The 15,120-nt window shown below is 35.2% G+C and overlaps 1 protein-coding gene across 1 annotated transcript in view; it reads left to right on the top strand.

Annotated features, from left to right (window-relative positions):
- SH3GL2 (SH3 domain containing GRB2 like 2, endophilin A1) overlaps positions 1-15,120 on the top strand; it is a 226,358-nt gene that overhangs the window by 28,476 nt on the left and 182,762 nt on the right. The window lies entirely within an intron of this gene.

Here is a 15,120-nt window from a genome sequence, read left to right as displayed (position 1 = left end):
AAAACCTTAATTTGGTTTTTCTCATATGCCTAAATGATATTTGTTTTTTTGTTTAAAATCAGAGAGCAATGGACATATAAGCATATGGGTAAAACAGGGTGAGGGAGAATCAGTGTGAGGCTTAACAATTGATGTTCAGAGGATATTTTTAGACTGAGAAGCAGCTTTCTGCCTTCCATGGAGTCATCATGTGTAATTAACAGCCCACATTTCCTTCTCTGACCGGTCTTACTCTGGAAGTTGAGTTGCCATTTTGCTGGTTTGAAATATAGCTCTATTTTCCATACTGATTTTAGTATTTGTATATTTATGTGTGTGGATATATTTATGCATGTGCATATATAATATCTGTTAAGTATTATTTTTCTCATACCTTTCAAATAGCTATCTAGTGCTATCATGATTGATTTCCTCCTCTTTTCTGGAAATGTGATAAGCATGGGTATTGAACTTTTCATTCACATCACTGATTAAAACTGTGGAACAGGAGAAGAGTGAGAAAGGACAGACCTGTTTTACCCCATTAGACACATTTCAGATCATAGGATAATAGGATTTTAGAGTTGGAAGCTATTTGGAGATCTTCTGATCCAACTCCCTCATTTTACAGATTTAGAAACAGCAGTGGAAAGAGGCCAACCTTATAAACAGGTTTTGCTCTTTTATATTTTTATCTGCAGCCTGATAATGGGAGAGAATACAGTGACTTCTCTAATGGCTTGCCTAAAGATGCTACTTCTCCCGCTCCCCATTTTCATCTACTTAGCCACCTTTTTATTTACTATCCCCTTGAAAAATTGGCACACAAAACTTACTGACGAGTTATATAACCTTATTCACAACTTATTTACTTGATTTCCTTTTCTATAAAAGCATTATGATAATTGCACTTCTCTGTTGCTTCCCCAGAAGCATTTAGATAGCTCAGTGGATCAAGGGCAGGAGTCTAGCTGAATAAAGCCATTCTTTTATCCTTAGTTTCTTTATCTGCAAAGTGAGCATAATAATAGCACTTACATTGCAGGGTTAGTCTGAGGATCAAATGAAATATGTGCAAAATGCTTTGCAAACCTTTAAAGGTCATATATATGATCTGCAACTAGATTTCATCAAGGTTTTTGCCAGAATCTCTTGTAATATCCTTGGGGATAAGATGGAGGAATGTAGCATGGATGGATGATGTTATAATTGGGGGTGTTACAAGCATTGTCCAAGAGTGTTGCTTAATGGATTAATATCAAGTGCGGGTATCCACTCAGAGAGGAATCTTTCATTTGGGCTATTTAGTGGAAGTGTTTTCCTCTGTATAAATGATGACTTATTCAACTCCAGTGGTTAAAGTAGGGAAATAACATTAAAGTTGTCCTTTTATATAATATAAAAACTGAAGCAATGGAAAGACTATGATAAGGGAGGAAACATTGTAAAAATGGAAAAAAACCCACCAGATTTGGAGTCAGAGGAGTGGAGACTTTAATTGAAGATTTCTCTCTTTTTCAAGACTAATTTGGTGACGTTGCATTTTGGGGCCTCTTTTTAGTGAATAAAGGGGTTGATATTTGTAGAAGGCCGGAACTCTGAAGAGGTATACTTGAATCAAGGACAGCATGGTGCTTGCGGTGGAGCACCTACCCAGTGTGAGATAATGGTTCTCTATGGTGATGTAATGGATGCCCATGCTCAGTATGTTGTAGTGATGTAATTGTACTGAGGTATTTAAGGGAGTCTCAGACACAAAAGGTGACTTCAGGCTCCAGACTCCAGAGTCCAGACTCCATCTTTGACCAGCCACTTGGTAGCTCTCCTGCCTCCTTCACTTCTCCACCTAAAGACCAAGGACTTGGGCTGATCCCGTGCTCCTCCAGAGAGCTAGCAGGGACATTACAGATATTAGGCCTAGGAAAGTCATCCATAGGATCATAGATTTATAATTGAAAGAGACATTAGGGAATATAGATGAGAGAAATGAGTTTTAGGGAAATAAAATCACTAGCCTAAAATCTAGGAGAGCAGTGCTGTTTTGGCCCAAATCAATGTACAATATGCTCTTTTTCATGGGGAGGTTCATGAACTATAGCAGTTGCTGAAAGTGAGTTCCATTGATACTTTGCACCATGGTAGCTTCAGCATCACATAAATGCTCTCAAGGTGACTCCTTAAGAAGCAACATAATCCAGAGGAAAGGGGCCTGGATTTAGAGTCAGATAGATTGAGGTCAAATCTGACTCCATTTTTACCTGCATCAATCAATCAATGATTTACTAAGTGTTACTGAGAGCCTAGTGCTGTGCTCACCTGTGTAATATTGGTCTCAATAATTATTTGGATGACTAAGGACAAGTCCCTTATCTTCTTCTGGCCTCAGTTTCCCCATTTGTAAAATAAGTGTGGACTAGATGCTCTCTAAGACTCCTTTCAGAGTTAAATCTATGATCCTAAGAGGAAAGCATTGATTTTAATGCCCACAATATTGTTCTCACCACCAAAGGAATACTATTGTTGTTTTACCATCACCTATATTGAGATAAATCGGTGGGTTTTGACGATTTGTATAGTCAACCCCATCCAGCTGTTGCTACTGTTCCTCCCTATACAAAACTTTTGGGGAGGGGAGAATGTCTGGTTAGCAAAGCATAGAGAATGTCTTAATTAATGGTTAAGGGTCAATTGTACAAAGAGGCAGTGCTTTCTGTTATATTCCAGTGGCACAATGGAAAGAAACTTGCTCTGGAGACAGGGGACATAGATTAGCTACCTCCTATCTGTAACTCTTCAAATTTCTTTGTTTCCCTAGGCTTCTCCTTCCTCAGAATTAAGAGCCCTAGGAAATCAGTTTGGCAGAACAAAAAGGAAGAGATACACAACATCAAAGAATCATCTATAGTGGCACTTCTGCCAGTCTTAGAACTGAGGTTATTTGCCCTCTCTTTGCTCGTAATATTTGGGACAGATCCAAAGGCTCTGGCCCATAAGTGTTAATTGTATCTAGGTTGTTGAAACCCTGAAGATAAGTCTGACTGTGGAGAGAGGGACTAGCATTTTGTGTCACATTGCCATCTGACCAATTCAATTGGAAAGTTATTAAGATCCTCCTGTGTTGAGAAGAGTGCATAACAAATCTCTGGCCTAATAGGACATTGAGTTTAAGAGGAAGAAAAGATTCTATGTGGTAAATGTATTAGAGATAGAGATGATTGCTGATGACAGAATGTTGTGCAGTTGTGTTTGACACTTCATCATTTCCTTTTGGGGTTTTCTTAGCAAAGATGCTGGATGTTTTGTCTTTTCCTTCTCTAAATTATTTGGCAATTGAAATAACTGAGACAAACAATTGCCTAGGGTCACACAATTACTAAGTACCCAATTGAATTGAATTTGTATCTTCCTGTCTCCAGGTCTAATACTCTATCCACTGCACCACCTAGAAAAGCACATAAGGAGAGATTGGAGGAGACTTCAAGGAGGAGGCAATATTTACATTGGGTTTTAAAGGATGGAGAGTTATTCAGTAGGTAAAGAGAGCTCATGTTTATACAGCATTTTAAAGTTTGCCAAATGCTTTATATACATTGCCTCATCTGATGACTAAAAGTGCCTTGAATCACTACTCCATGACCTTCCTCTGTCAAGTTCAACATCCTCATCCTAGTCCATATACCAAGGGTTCCCACACTTCCAGAGTGCCTTAAGTTTAAAAAATGCTTCCATTATATGTCTCTCTGAGGTATGTAGAACACAGATGATCATCCTTATTTTATAGGAGGGAAGACTCAGGCTGAGAAAGTGAATTAAAGGACCTACCAGAGGTCATTTAACTAGTACATGTTGGAGCAGAGTACTGAATCCAGATCTTCTAACTACTAGAGTTTTCTGTACCAGGAAGGTCACATCTGCACTTTGTTTTTCTGCTTCTTCCATTAAGGCATTATCTCCCATTCAATGGCACAGTAAATAAGTCCTCCTATGGTTTTGCATGAACCTTCTAGTATTCTTGGCTTTGGAGAAAACAAAAGCCCCAGATTCCTTTGGTAGTCATCAGTTCCTTGAGATAACAAATAACAGTATGGCACCCTTTCCTATGGTACTTTATGGCTTATAAACACTTTTCTTAGGATGTCCTGTAATGTAGATGGTATAAGTCTTATGATTTCCATTTTATAGGTCCTACTGTGTGTTGTGGGGTAACTAAGTGGATAGAGCACTAGACCTTGAGTCAGGAAAACCAGACTTCAGTTTGGCCCCAGACACTGTGTGACCTTGAGTACCTTAATTAATCCACTGGAGAAGGAAATGGCAAACCACGCCGGTATCTTTTCCAAGAAAACCCCATGGACAGTATTGGTTAGCTATGGTCAGTGATGATGATATCACCAGGAACAACAACCAGTGTTGTGAACACAGCAAGTACCTAATAAAACTATTGGTGTTGCTCATTTGTTGAAGAGATGTGGAGATAACTTCTGAGTAGTGAAGATATGTGCAATTACAAAACCATTAAGAGTCTGAGCTGGGACTTGAACCCAGGTGTTACTATTTAAGGCCAGTTTTTTTAAAACTATAATACTGTGCATCTAATTAATGCATAAGTCATCCAGAAAAGATCACTGGTAGCTCTTTATAACACTGGACTATCAGGGATCAGCAAATTAGTGAATTATACCTGTGCCCATACCGCTCTGATCACTGCTTAATTTTTATTTAAATGATTTCATTAATGGGCTCTTAGCAGGTGAAATGATCTGGTTTTTGATTTTTGATTTTGTGTGTGTGTGTGTGTGTGTGTGTGTGTGTGTGTGTTTCTAAACACTTAATCTTGGAGAAAAAAGAATAAAACGGGCAGATTTTGTTAACCTGCCTGGCTTAAAAGTCCAACCTCACTTTGCTTACATTTTATTTAATGAGAGTAACAGTCATCAGATAAATCATAGAATTATGGGAGTTTAGGTGAGAGCTAAAAAGGAACTTGGACATCATTTGGTCCTCTCTCTTTATTTTGGCAGAGCAGAAAACTTCGGTTTGAAGGACAAAAGTCTCAAAGCTAATTATTGGTGGAGCTTGGGAATCCAGAATTTAACTTTAGTGCTCAAGCTAATATTTTGTTTCTATTTTAGTATCATTTGGGCTTAGGGAAACAGTATCACTTCTTTTCTCTTTTCCATAGTGGTGCTTATAGGGAAGATCTAATGTGCCACTGATTTCTAGTATCAGAGTATCACTGAAGGTAGTAGAGAAAAAAAGGGAGAAGTCATGATTGTCAACAGAATCCAGTATAGTCACTCTTGGGAAGAAAAAAATTCTAGTTGGATCACTCTGGAGGACTGTAGAAAAATACTGACCCTCAAGGGTTGTTCCCTAGGGGATCCAGTTATAGATAAGTGTCAGTCATCTCTCTCTCTGAGACATCCAATCCATTTACAAAGAAGACAGTTGTCACAAATGATTTATGAAACTTCAAGTAGACATTTGTTCATAATTTTCTCTTTTCTCCCCTATCCCTTTTAAAAACTTATTTTTTCCCTTTTTTTAACTCCTATTTCTCTTTTCTCTCTACCTCCTCTTTCTTCCCTTTCTCCTACTTTTATATATTTTTAATATTTCTGGCAGACTAGTCTATGAGGACTCTTGAAGAGAGTCAAAAAATGAGAGATTTTAGCAAATACACATAGATTCAAAGCAGAAATATTGCATCAGTAGTGTCAAAAAGTAATTTTAAGTGTACATTTCTCTTTTTTGATTGCTTCTTCACTCTTCTGGTGACTTCCTTATATATTTTTAAAAAATTATCCTGAACTAAAATATCAACTTTTTTTCTTTTATAAAAAAAATTTATATATACATAGCATAACACAAAACAAAACAGCATTATATATGAAAACCTGAGTTTCCATTTTGTACTATTTACTTAAAAAAAAAAAAGATAAAATGAATTCTATATTGTAATGTTCAAGCTAGCTTTCTGGAGCACTGTGGGACCAGCCTTGATCTTAGTTTAGGAGTGTAGGAGACAGGAGAATCACCAGGAGGATGGTCAAAAATGGAATGTCTCATTTCCAGTCCTTTCAGCCCTTAAATACCTTGGTATAATAACATGATTACAGCACACTATGCATATGTGAACTAGAGAACCATTACATCACCATGCTAAATACTAAGTATATGTATACTAAAGAACCATCATCTCATCAATTCCACTGAGTTAACACCTTGTTGTAGCTTTGTTTCAAGTATACTTTTCCAGAGTTCCGGCCCTCTAAGCTACATAATATTTTCACAATTATGCTGCTTCTCTGTGCTTCCTTCTGTGATCTCCTGTGCCTTTGCCTGATTTTCTGTATTTTAATGGTTCCTTTTCTTTGGGTAGGAGGGCATCATTTTTACTAACTTTTATCTTGTCCTGGGTCCCCTGGATTCTGCACTGATCTCCTTTTTTTGGGGTTAAGGTCCTTTGTAACTTCACATCTTTATGTTTTTTAGGACATTGTGGTAGGAAATTTAGAGCTTTGGGATATACCAGGGTCCACACTGATTTCTGCCACTATTTGGCAGCTTCCAAGGTCCAAGTTGTGAGGTTTTGAGTGCTATTGTCCATGATTCTCTCATAGGAACCCTTTGCTCTTGCTATTTCTGGACACAAAGCCTTGCAAGCTATTAGTGTGTTGGGATGCATAGGGAAGGCTTCCAGATTGCCTACACTAGTGCTGCTGATTTTTCTGGCAATTCTCTTTTATTTCCCATAGACTTGTGGCTGACTTTTTATGCCATTCTGGCTTGGAAGAAGTAGTCAATTACTATAGTTCTCATTTAATTTCATGATCATTACTTTATCACATTTAAAAAAAATCTTTTAAGTTTTTGTTGGAGTAGGCTCAAGTAGTCATCTTGACTACCTGTTTTAGGTGGTTTCCTTTAAATACTGCCCTTCTTCCTAGCAAGTTGCCAAAAAAGGCCAGGTGAAGCTTAAACTAGTTGAATTCACTGCAATTCAATATTCTTTGTATTGGAAGATGAGGCTTTTGGTAATGATTACTTTGTGTAAGTGTGCCCATCTATTCTTTGACTGCATGTACATACATATATTAAGGCAACTAGTTGGCACAATAGGTAGAGCATTAGGAAAACTTATCTTCATGAGTTCAAATATGACCTCAGACACTTACTGTGTAACCCTAGAAAAGTCACTTAACCCTGTTTGCCCTCAGTTTTTCATTTATAAAATGATCTAGAGAAGGAAATGGCAAACCACGGCAGTTATCTTTACAAGAAAACCCCAAAATGGGGTCATGAAGAATCAGACACAACTGAAAAAGTCATATATTCACTTACCACCTCCCTGTTTTCTGATTGTACTAATATTTGTAGACTCTGCTGCTTATGACTATTTATAATATTCATAGTCTAGTAAATTTGTTGGAAAAGAATCTTTTCCTTTCTGTTTTCTGTGAAGCCAGACTAATCTCTGTCATTGCTGTCTCCTCAGAGTTCACAAATCTGCTAGTCAGTTGATAACTTGTTAGTATTTCTGATGTGTATTTAAAAAGATAAAATGTTTGGGTAAGAAAGTAATTTTTAGAAGGCCATTAGGAATTCATTAAAAACAAATCATACCAACCTAACTTCAATTTATTTTTTGATAGAATTAATACATTAGTAGTTAATAAGAATGCAGTATGAAAAATAGACTTCTCTTTCAGTCAGACATTACATAAAGTTTTTTATGTAATCCTTGTTGACAAAATGGAGCGATAAGAGGCTGGGTAAAAATAAAGTTAGGTAGATATACAGATGTTCTGTTAACTAAAGAACAAATCTATGAACAGCCAAAATTTAAAAATTATATATAATATACAGAAGGATAATAAAGACTTTTTGTATCTTCTGAACTTTAATTTGAACAAGTCTCTATACAATGTTGTCTAATGTATTATTCAGTGTCAACCTAGACTAGGACTCTAGTGCTATTATTCAAAGATTTATCTTTTATCTTTTGTTCTGTTTTTTAAAAAATATTTTTGTCAAAAATGTGGTGATATTAAAGGCAAGTGCCAAGAAGCTGGATAGATTATATATTGGATAATAAAATTAACATTAAAAGATCTTGCATGTCAAAACTAAGAGAATATTAAGAAGAGATAAATTATCAGCAATGTGGCCATGGTCAAGTCTAGGCTTATTTTCTTATCTGTAAAATGGGATTAATAATACTATTAAAACCTTCTTCACATGGTTGTTGTGACTTCCAGGTCTAGATGATTCTATTCCTGTTTTTGGTGATTATTACTGAATAGACATTTTAGCACTAAACAGTTAAAAACCTTGGAAGCACAAAATAAAGCTTCACTGTGACTTTCTAAATAAAACAGTATATAGCTGTAAATCTCATAAACAAAAAGTAAAGTAGAGCAGTGGAGTAATTGGTTTAACCTCTGTTTCCAAGAAGGAATGATGCTAGGGAAAGGAGGAAGCACATGTAAAGAACCAGAAAAGGTGCTTCCATTTGGAGGTTTGACATGAGCCTTTTTAAAAAATTAAAGTTATTACCTATTCATTTCTTATATTTAAGCTGTGAGAGGTGACACAGTATAGGAGAAATGTCCTAGCCTTGGAATGAGATAGACTTGATATTATTGATGTATTGTGGTCCATGGGGTAATGAAGATTCAGATATGACTGAAAAACAATCGAACAACTACAGCTTTGTTCTAATTATCTCATTGCCAAATGGGTATTTGTTTGGTGAAGCTCCACTGTATAAGCTTAGTTTCTAAGCATTTGAACATCTTAGGAACAGCAGGATTTTTCGGTTTGGCTACTTTCTTCTCCATTTCAGTGACAGTTTGTTGAAAGATGAATAGGAACAAAGAGATATTTTAACCGGCTCTGATTTAAGCTGCTGGTTTTGTCAATCATTGAACTATGAAGTTTGACAGACTCCTAATATTTCCATGACTTTCCCCTTTATATGCACACACACACACACACACTCATTCTTCCCGAGTATCTCTAAGTAGAACAGGTCTAAGATAAATTTGAGACTGAAGTTACCTAATAGTGACAGCAGCAATATAGCAGAGTAGAGTTCAAAAGACCTTGATTCAAGTGTGACCTCTGACACATGCTGACCTTGTTATTATCAGAAAATCACTTAACTTGTCAGTCTAACAGAAAGATCACTAAGAGTTGCCAAACTATTGATTAGGGGAGTTTTGTGATGAATGGCATTTCCTTTACTGATGAAATCATCTGTCTATAACAAAAAAATAAAAATACCAATATTTGGAATATAAGATCACCCTTTGACTCTGGAAGCAATGGAGAAGACGACTCAGAATCTGAGAATTATTTTTAGCTGTATTTGTTATGCAGGTATACATGCTCAGCAAGCACAACTTTGTATTCCCCATTATACTTTGCAAACACTAGGTTTCAATTAATGATTGCTGGATGAATAGATGGAAGAATGAAATGTATGATCAACTATTTAAATCCCTCTGTATTGTAATCTATGTTTACCTCCCAAATCCTTATTTTTTTTCCCTGGTTGCTTCTGCACTAGACTTAATTTTGGTTGCTTTGGGTAATTCCATGAATGTCTAAGTTGCCCATCTGAAGTGGTTGAGACAGGTTGCTTATGTTTCCTGAAAAATTACAAGATTTCAGTGGTTTTCAGGTTCTTAATGTTTAATTATTTTTCAGTTGTGTTCCAACTCTTCATGCCCCTTTTGCAGTTTTGTTGGCAAAGATACTGGAGTGGTTTGCAATTTTCTTCTCCAGTTCATTGTATAATAAGGAAACTGAGACAAATGAGATAAAGTGACTTGTTTGACTTGTTCAGAATTACAAAGTGAGTTTCTGAAGCCCGATTTCAACCCAGATCTTCTTGATCACCCACCATCTAGTTTCCAGCACAGCCTACAGTTGAGGCCGACCAACACTTTACTTTTTGTTTGTGGGATTTACAGAGCCCAGTTCAACTGTAGGCATAAAGTGTACTTGATGGGAAGATATTTATTTCATAGAAAAGGTAGCTGAAGTACAGACAAGTTAAAATGTGAAGCTTTTTAATGCATAAATAGATAAAAGATAGTTGGTAGAAGAGAGAGTTTTTGCATGTTTCTCTTCCATTAGTCAGTAAGTTCCCTCAGAGAAGAGTCTTTCTTTCTTACTTTTCTTCACTCCCCCCATTTAATAGTATTTTTTCCAATTACATGTAAAGATGGTTTTCAACATTCATCTTTGTAAGATTTTTGAGTTTCAAATTTTTCTTCTTCCCTTCCCTTTTCTCTCTCTCTTTCCCAAGAAGCAAACAATCTGATATAGGTTACACTTGAACAATTGTATTAATTATATTACCACATTAGTCATGTGGTGAAAGAAGAATTAGAACAAAAGAGAAAAACCACCCCATTGAAAATAGTATGTTTTGATTTGCATTTAGACTCCAAAGTTCTGTCTCTCAATGTGGATAGCATTTTCCATTGTAAGTCTTTTGGAATTTTTTTGGATCATTGTATTGCTGAGAAGAGCTAAATCTATCGTTGTTGATCCTTGCAAAAATATTGCTGTTACTGTGTATAATGTATTAGAGCTGGCATTTGAACTTAGTTCTGAGTTTAGTTGATCTCATATTCTTTCTAATATATTAATTATATTCTAATATACCTCCTTAATGATGTGCATCCTGCCTAGTGTCAGTTATTTGACAAATACTATCTCCTTTATGGTACCAGTCTGCAATTGGGTGAAAAGGGCAGAACATAGTAAACCTCCTTTCTGTCTACATTGACATTCTTGCAGGTGGTTGGACCTGCTAGTCATACCCAGCAATAATCATGTTCTCCAAAGTCATGGCTGCAAAGAGCAGCCAAGAGAGAACAGTAGCAGTAGAATATATTAAAACTGAAAGAGGACTAGAAAACCTGGGACAGGTTGATTGGGAGATGAGTGAAAATAACACCCATTTCTAGAATAATTTGGTTTGCAAAGCACTTTCCTTGTGACTTCCCTGTGAGGTAGTTGGAGGATCCCACTTAAAATGGTGTTTAGACTGGTTCCTTGATTTACCCAGGATCACTCAATTGGAAAGTTTCCGAATTAGGGTTTGAGGATAGATTCAGATTCCAGAGATAGCCCTCGTTTCACTCTGAGCTTATTATTATTAGAATAAGAACATGGATAAGCATATGAATATGGAAAATGAGACAGTGTGTACCCAGAAATCTAATATGTCCCGAGTTCTAGCCTCTCATTAGGAAAATGGACTTCTGAGAGCCCATTTTCAGAAGGATATACTGAATGAGTTAATGATTAAGTGCTTTTTTTCTACCAGTATGTGCATTTCTCACCAACTTTCATCTGAGGATAAGTTCCTATATATAGTTTTTGCTTAACAGCAAACAGCAGGATTCTCACTCTGGCTGACACCCCATTAAAATGTTTGATGAAAGAGTGTGAGAGGAGAGATGTTTTTTACTTGTGACAAATTTTGTTTTGAATGCTAGGAGATGTAACTTTTTTTTCAAACTCAATAAGGGTAAAACAGTTTTTTGTTTTCTCATGATGACCAATTTTATCTGTAGAGTAAATACAAATAAATCTATCTTTTGCATCAAATAATGCAAATGTATATTTTAGGTGGTTACAATGGTGCTAATTTTAAAAATTTCCCTATTAAAATGTTCTTTCCTTTTATTTTTTTTTCATTATTTTTAAGTTGTTTCTCCCTTTTAAAATCATGGCCATTTTCTACCCCTCAACTTATCTACTTTCCACTGTAAAAAGTAGCTCTCAAGAAAAGCCAATGGACACAGTAACTATATTTGTCAGTGTTTGCAATACTTTTGGCATCCATTCTTCTTTCCCCTTCTACCAAAAAGACAGAGATGTATATCAGCATTGGTTCTCAGGGCTCAAGATTAGTCATTCCTTTTAATCTCAGTTCAGGTTGTTTTTCAAAATTATCATTTACACTGTCTATACTTTACTTGTGGTTATTTTTTTTAACTGCAGCAATTGAGATTTTTCTAAATTTCTTATATTTATTGTTTTTATGGCACTACTTGATTAACCCCTCCTTTTTCTTCCCAGTTTTAAATATCATTAAGACACTAATAAAAGCAAAAATTATGCTTTGAATATTTTTATATGAAATTTTTTTGTCTGACCTTTCCTTTTACTTTCCATGGTAGGATTAACTGCTTCATTTTCAACTATTCTGTCTTGAAAAGAAAACTGTGTCTCCCAGTAGCATTTACTCTACCTTGTCCAGAATGGGAAAATTATGCCTGCTTTCATAAAATATCTAGCTTGATGTTGCTGAAAATTAAAATGACAAAATATTTTGTTTCAGTAAACAAAAACAATAGCTTTATTTTTGGCAAGAAAACATACAGTTTCCCTCTTCCTCCCCCTCCCTGCAGCAGTCTGTTCTCTGAAGGTTTGATTATTCAATAATTTTAGATCCTAGATATGTTTTTCATTCCTTCCATATATTTTCCAAATCTATATATTTTTATCAGCAAAAAGTATTAGCCTCTAGATCATTTATGAAAATTCAAAATGGAAATAGTTCCCTGGTAGATCAGTGACTTAGAAAGGATCTTCATTTGATTCTGTGACTTTTGAAAGGAAAAACAATCAGTAGTAAAGTATGACCCCATAGATATGATGACTTTAATATTTCTAGGCATTTTTATAATGATACTAGAATTTCTTATTAATAGGGAATTTAATTTAATAGGGAAATTCCTAGGAGCTAGGAAAAAGCCCTACAATTTTTTTCCATTTCTGGTAAAATTAATACCAAATTCTTCATAGGATATAAAATAAACCCACACAAATCATTAGCCTTTCTATATATTACTGATAAAGCCCATCAGCAAGAGAGAAATTCCATTTAAAATAACTGCAGACAAAATAAAATACTTGGGAGTCTATCTGCAAAGACAAACCTAAGAACTGTATGAACACAATTACAAAATACTTCTCACACAAATAGAGATCTAAACAACTGGAAAAATGTCAATTGCTCATGGGTAGGTTGAACTAAGATAACAAAAAATAACAACTCTGACTAAATTGGTCTATTCATTTAGTGATATACCAATCAAACTGCTAAAAATTATTTTATAGAGCTAGAAAAAAATAACAGAATCCATCTGGAAGAACAAAAGCTCAAGAATATCAAGGGAATTAATGGGGAAAAAAAGGTAGCTTAGCAGTACCAAACTTAAAACTATATTATAAAGCAGCAGCCATCAAAACCATTTGGTACTGGCTAAGAGATAGTGTGGTAGATCAGTGGAAGAGATTAGATATATACAATACAATAATCATGGCTTATAGTAATCTAATATTTGATAAATCTCCAAACCCAGCTTCTGGAATAAGAACTCACTACTTAACAAAAAATTGCTGGGAAAACTGGAAAATAATATGTCAGAAACTTGGCATAGCCTTTTATCTCACACCCCATACTAAAATAAGGTCAAAATTGGTTCATGATTTGAGCTTGAAGAATGATAGCATAAACAAATTAGGAGAACAAGGGATAATTTACTTATCAGATCTGTGGAGAAGGGAGGAATTTATGCAAAAAACTAGAGAACATTATGAAAGTCAAAATGGACAACTTTGACTATATTAAGTAAAAAGTTTTTAACAAACAAAACCAACAGAAACAAGATTAAAAGGGAAATATAAAGTTGGGGAAAAATCATTATAGCCATTGTTTCTAATAAAAGTCTCATTTCTAAACTATATAAAGAACTGTGTCCAATTTATGAGATTGCAAATCATTTCCCAATTGATAAATAGTCAAAGGATAGGAAGACAATTTTCAGATTACTAAGATAAAGCTTTACATAGTTATTTGAAAAAATGTTCGTATTCACTATCGATTAGAGAAATGCAAATTAAGACAACTCTGAGGTACCACCTCGTACCTCTCATATTGGCTAAGATGACAGGAAAAGATAATGATTGTTGGAGGGGATATGGGAAAACTGGAACAATAATACATTGTTGGTGGAGTTGTGAAATGATCCATCCATTCTAGAGAGCAATATGGAACTATACCCAAAGAACTATAAAACTGTGCATACTTTTTGACCCAGCAGTGCCATTACTGGATCTGTATCCCAAGGAAATCATAAAGGAGATAATAGGACCCATATGTGCAAAAATGTTTGTAGTAGCTCTTTTTGTGGTAGCAAAGAATTGGAAAATGAGTAGATGTCCATCAATTGGATGTTGGCTGAATAGGTTGTGGTATATGAAGATCATGGAATGTTATTGTTCCAGAAAAAATGATGAATAAGCTGATTTCAGAAAGTCCTGGAAAGATTTACACTAACTGATGCTGAATGAAACCAGAGAACCAGAAATAAATTTTACACAATGACAGAAAGAATATTGATGATCAACTATGAAAGACTTGTTTTTTCTTAGTGATTCAGTGATCCAAAGCAATCCCAATAGACTTTGAAGAGAAAATGCTGTCTGTATTCAGAAAAAGAACTAAGGAAACTGAATGTGAATCAATACATGTTATGTTCACTTTCTTCTTTCTGTTTTTTTTCCCTTTCTTCCATGTTTTTTTCCCTTTTGCTCTGATTTTTCCCAACATGATTCATAAGCAATGTATATTAAAAATAAATATATTTACTAGAAAAAATACTAAATTTCTGCATTTAGTGAATAGTATTGTTACATTAAATGAATGATAACAAAATTGGAGACTGAGTCATAAAATTGCATAAAATTGGCAGAGCTTTGAAGATTATCCAGTTCAGCTATAGGTTAAGTAAGAATCTCAGTTTTAGTATCCCTGAGAAATGGTCTTTCAGTGTCTGCTTGATAACCTCTGGTGAAGGGGAGGGAATCCATGACCTCCAGAGTAGCCCTTTCCATTCTTGGACAGCTTAAATTGTTAAGTTTTTTTTTTTTCTCTATAGTTTTTAGTTCTTGCTTCTACTCTTGCTTTCTGGGGCCAAGAAGGACAAATCTAATCCCTTTTCCCCATCAATATATACTTCAAGATAGATACCATGTACTCTTCTGAAACTTAGGATCATAGATCTAGAACTAAAAGTGACCTCAGTGAGCATCTAATCCAATTTTCTT

This window comes from Antechinus flavipes, chromosome 1 (genome assembly GCF_016432865.1).
Source record: "Antechinus flavipes isolate AdamAnt ecotype Samford, QLD, Australia chromosome 1, AdamAnt_v2, whole genome shotgun sequence".
In the NCBI taxonomy this organism is placed as follows: domain Eukaryota; kingdom Metazoa; phylum Chordata; class Mammalia; order Dasyuromorphia; family Dasyuridae; genus Antechinus; species Antechinus flavipes.
The sequence above is the reverse complement of the archived record's forward strand: the minus strand, read 5'-3'. Positions and strand labels throughout refer to the sequence as shown.